The sequence below is a fragment of the Nanorana parkeri genome, unplaced genomic scaffold (genome assembly GCF_000935625.1).
Source record: "Nanorana parkeri isolate BGI_ZX_2015 unplaced genomic scaffold, ASM93562v1 scaffold237, whole genome shotgun sequence".
NCBI lineage: Eukaryota > Metazoa > Chordata > Amphibia > Anura > Dicroglossidae > Nanorana > Nanorana parkeri.
In genome coordinates this window covers 337,171-342,112 of record NW_017306505.1, presented here as the reverse complement: position 1 = coordinate 342,112, position 4,942 = coordinate 337,171, and the positions used below count along the sequence as shown (strand labels likewise).

Below are 4,942 nucleotides of genomic sequence, written 5' to 3'. Positions count from 1 at the left end.
TTTGCAGACTTATAAATAGGTCCGTGGCTCCAATAATGTTGAGCATTCTGAGGTATCCCATCACATACCCAACTAACATATCTTTTTGTGTAGCTTGGATGGCACCATCACTCTAAAGGAGATAATGAGGTCACCAGCAACCCAAAGTCCACTTCCTCTCTCCGTCTTGTACTGACATTTTGGTGTTTTGGAAGCACATTGGGGTCCCTCCTTCAGGCAAACCTCATTCATATGTGCTCCTTGAAATGTTGCATTTGCTTGTGGCACCGACATGTCAATAAAAGACGGATCGAAGAAGGGGACCTCGGGGTGCTGGTGACCTCATCTCAAGCAAATGTTCAGACACACTGGGTCATCAATACTCGGCTTCCAGATTCTCATAATTGGTTCCAGAGAAAGTTCTTCTGATGACACAAGTAGGACGCCCCGGGCTCGGCCTGGGACTCCGGAACACCAAGACCATTGGCTGGAGCTACAACTTCGTGTCCAAATAACCAGAAAGATGTTCAACCGTCTTCTGCCATCATATCCATCAACACTTCCAGCTTTCACCCCTCCAAACCGGTGCTGTCCCCCCCGCAACCCCCCTTGTCAATGACCACGGAGCTCACCGCCATTTATATACAAATCCTTCATCAAGTTTCTAAAAGCCAAAAAACACAAACAGACAATAACCATAAATAGAAGTCTGGAGGCCGAATACTGACATCTCACCAGACGCCTGATCCCCACTTCCCTCTTCTGAAGTATAACCAGCACATCGGTCAGTGATTGGAGGTCATCGGCTCGGTGATTGGAGGTCATCGGCTCGGTGAATAAGAGCAATGACTGAGGACAATGAATATTCGAGGTCAGAGGTCACATTTTATGACCTAAGTCCTGATACATAGAGAGCCGGCTGCTGAGCCCCAGAGACACATCTACAAATAAGGAAAAATATTCTAAGTGCCACTTTTTAACCCCTTGTGTAGGAGCTCGGGCTAGGGGCTAGGGAGCTAGGGGTTTAGCAGCCAGCCAGCGGGGTGGATGAATTTTCGGAGTTGCAGGTTCGGATCTCGGTTCCTCTATTTGAATTTGTTGGAGTCGCTGATCACGTCTCACTTACTAAGTCCGGATATATCGCCATCAGATCCAATGGGCCGGCTGGCCCAGAGGTTTAGCAGACGGCCCGTAACCCAGCAGAGATTTTGGAGTCGCAGGTTCGAATCTAGATTGATCTATGTGGAATTGTGAGAACTTTTTACTCCTGAACTAGGAGAATGAACACGTGAGTTGCTGAGCAGAGGCGAGTAGCTCAGTGGATAAGAGCGTTGACCCAGGGCGCCATAGACCCAAGTTCAAATCCACACAAGTGCTGTAGACCCCCAAGGGCCAACCAATGAGAGCGCTGCAATCAAGTGCAAATCCATGAAAGTGCTGTAGACCCCCGAGTGTGATACCACAAGAGCGCTGTAGACCCCCGAGGGTTCTCTCTGAGCCACCACCTCAGCTCAAGCATTGATAGTCTTCTAGTTCAGAAATACAAGGAATTCACACATGTAGAGAGAAAAAACCCCCCAAACCATTCAGCCGATGGATCAGAACTTACCTCCCATCTATGATCACCTAAGGGTCTCTGCACCATCTCCTATTTCATCAACAGAAGACAAACAGTTCAATCACTTACAATGAAATGAATGGAATACAGATACCTCCATGTCCCGCCCACCATAACCAGCTATACAGATGACGGCACTTTTCAGGAGCTACAACATGCACCTCCCTGTCCCTCATACAGGAAATGAGAAGTGACGTTGTCACAGAGACAGGAAGGTGTGAACAGCACTAAAAACATTGTCACAACTTCTAACCCTCCCCCGCTCCCTGCTGTGTCTCCATTGGCAAGATTTATCATGACTTCCTGTGCAGACAGGATGTGACGGGGAAAACTACAAGATTAAAAAAAAAAAAAAAATTTACCTGGAGTTTGGGTTTTCATCTTCAGAGGAAGTCCAAACCGAGCGAGTTCCAGAAAAACAAATCTGACATCATTCTGATAACTGCAACTAACAATATGTTCCCCCAGAGAAGGGGCCGCAAACAACAAATTCATTCACTTTTTTTTATCCTTTGTTACACCTCGGGGCTCTGCAGTCCTTACTCTCTGAGCCACCACCTCCGCTCAAACATTGAAGTGCTCGTTCTTCTATTACAGAAAAGAAAAAAGAGAAAAAAAATGATTAAAAGACAAATATAACATCAGATTATTCCCAGCCCCCAATAAAGAAACATAAATGGTAACCTTTGTGCCAACTTGTGATTCATACCGGCGGCACATTGAACAGCCCAGGTTGGCACGGGGCTGTAAATGCCCAATTTCATTCAATATAAGATGCCCCCCACCACCAGAACATGCGCAATATAAACAACCAACAATACAACAAAGACACATCAATATGGGAAAGTTTTGGCCTTTTTGGGGCATTACATTTTGACCTTCTATGAACTCATAAACCATTAACATTGTCTCACCCCCAATCTTAAGCTGGTCACACACCAGTGGAATCTCCTTCCAAACTCTGAAAACTTCTTTGTCAGAACATTGGAGTTCAATGGGTTTTGTCCAAAAGCCCATCAGAAATAGACCGGCTACTTGAATGGAATTTGACATATTAAACAGGTGTCATGAGCGTTCCAAATCATCCCGAATGGAGGTCACATAGAGGAGGGTGGAAATCACTCTGATAAGAAATGGGAAACATTGGTCATCCCCAGCCATTGGTCATCCCCAGCCATTGGTCATCCCCAGCCATTGGACATCCCCAGCCATTGGACATCCCCAGCCATTGGACATCCCCAGCCATTGGACATCCCCAGCCATTGGTCATCCCCAGCCATTGGTCATCCCCAGCCCAAAACCATCGTGGATCTCCCCCATTAACCATGAGGACGTTAAACAAACGTTCCAAAAAAAATATTGTACTGGGGTGTGTCCAGCTTTAGTCTTCAAGAAGCAAACCAATCATGTGAGCTGGTCCATCCACAATGTGGGCGACATTCCCCCCAATAAAGAGAAGGAGCTAGGGATAGAAGATCTACAATCCTTACTGATCACCTTGTATCAGTGAACCAGGCCAATGGATGTCGATGTTCCGGGATCAGCGCGGTCCCATCCCCCTCTCAGCGTCTCGCCTAAAGAAAGAAGAATAAAGTCAGCAGAGCAGCCACAAATCCCACCATCTTGTATACTGTACATGGAATTAAAGTGTATGTATATGTACTCTTTATTTCCAGTATTTGCCATCTATGTCCCTTTGGGGAGATTTTCCTTCACTTCCTGTGCTACAGATGTAACAGGAAGTGAGTGGAAATCTATACAAAGTTCTATTCAACAGGTGTCCCCATTAGAAGAGAGGGTGTTGACATACCATGAGGGGGGAGGGGCTGTGCGAGGGAATTGACTATTATTATACAGGATTTATAGAGCGCCAACAGTTTGTGCAGCGCTTTACAATATAAGGAAGACAATACAATCACAATACAAGACAAGATGGTAAGGAGGGCCCTGCCCCTGAGGGCTTTCAATCTAAAAAGTCACATTGTAAGTGAATACAAAATAATGAATGAAAAGAAAAACGCTGCAAGTCAGGATTTCATACACTCCATGTTTCCTTTGCTTTTCCCTGCAATGTTTATAGTCGGTGACAGGGTCTCTTTAAAGTGTTTATTTATCTGCCGGCCCTTTAAGACACTGGCAGCGCGGCCTGTGCGACAGCTGCGCCTCCTCAGCTCTGAGATGCACATGGGCCTCCAATGGGGCTCATTATATCTTTGTAGAGATGATTCTTCAGTGGAGTCGCCTTCAGCTAAATGTATTATGCATCTCGGTCCTGATAAGCGGGCCGCTGTTCTGCAAGTGTTCTGAGACCGAGCGAGCGCATTAGACTCCCCAAGAAAACCCAAACGTGCCAAGTCGGGTCTGTGGCTACAGCTGAAAAGCCAGAGCTTGGTTACCTTGTTTCAGCGGGTCACTTGAGTGACAGCTGGGGCTGCTGACATCACATCCAAGATGGCGGCACCCAACAGCGGTCTCGGGGCTTTTGGATGTCTACACAAAGGAGGTTTTACAGGTCAATAAAATGCCTGAAACATGTTTAATGCTCATATAATCTAATGGGAGGACTGCGGGTGACGGGAATGGTTTGGAGACAGTGATGACATATATGGACTGCCACTGCCCACCTGCTGGTAAACATTCCAGTTCCCCGGCTCTCTCTGCCCTCCATACTCCAGTGAAGCAGATGAGCAGTGCTGACTTCACTCGCTGAGTGCTTGTTCCCGCTCAGTGACTTGGACGGCATTGAAGGAAGAGACAACCATCCATGTATATCATCACAGGACTCCTATACTCACTGACCTGAAATACATATACAGGCCACACAGGAGTGCTGACCTCACTGGGTGCATGCTTGTCCTGAGAATGTAATTCAGTAGGCAGTGAGGACAGGATGAGTATGACATATCAGGAAGCAATGGCAGCGCTCGCGTCCCTATTCTGACATGAGGACCCCAGAAGCTCTTTATATTTGTATCCAAGACCAAAATCCTCGCTATGTTGTGTCGGTTGGAGTGCAGAATTGTATTGGGGGGTTGGTGTCCCCTTGGGGGGCTTTCCCATCACTTCCTGTTCTAAAGACACAACATAATCCCATAAGAGAGATGTCACCAGAACAGGTGACCCCATTGGATGTCCCCTCTATTCCTGTTCTGGTGACAACTAAAAGACGTCGGATTTCTTATCACATGGACACAGATTAGGAGAGAATCTCTCCGGCCTTGTCATAGGTAGCCATAAAAACCTGACGGAGGTTCTAACCCTTATAATAAGTTCTGGGTGTAGATACACTGCCAGCCCGGTGACATCTTACAGAAATGCATTTAGATGAGCAGAGGCGGGGTGGGG

General features: G+C 46.8%; 1 long non-coding RNA gene across 1 annotated transcript in view; it reads right to left on the bottom strand.

Annotated features, from left to right (window-relative positions):
* Positions 1-1,282: 1,282 nt before the first annotated feature.
* LOC108786994 overlaps positions 1,283-4,942 on the bottom strand; it is an 18,891-nt gene continuing 15,231 nt past the window's right edge. The window contains exon 3 of the long non-coding RNA XR_001941236.1: positions 1,283-1,387. This is a non-coding gene — a long non-coding RNA (uncharacterized LOC108786994). The remainder of the gene's footprint in view (positions 1,388-4,942) is intronic.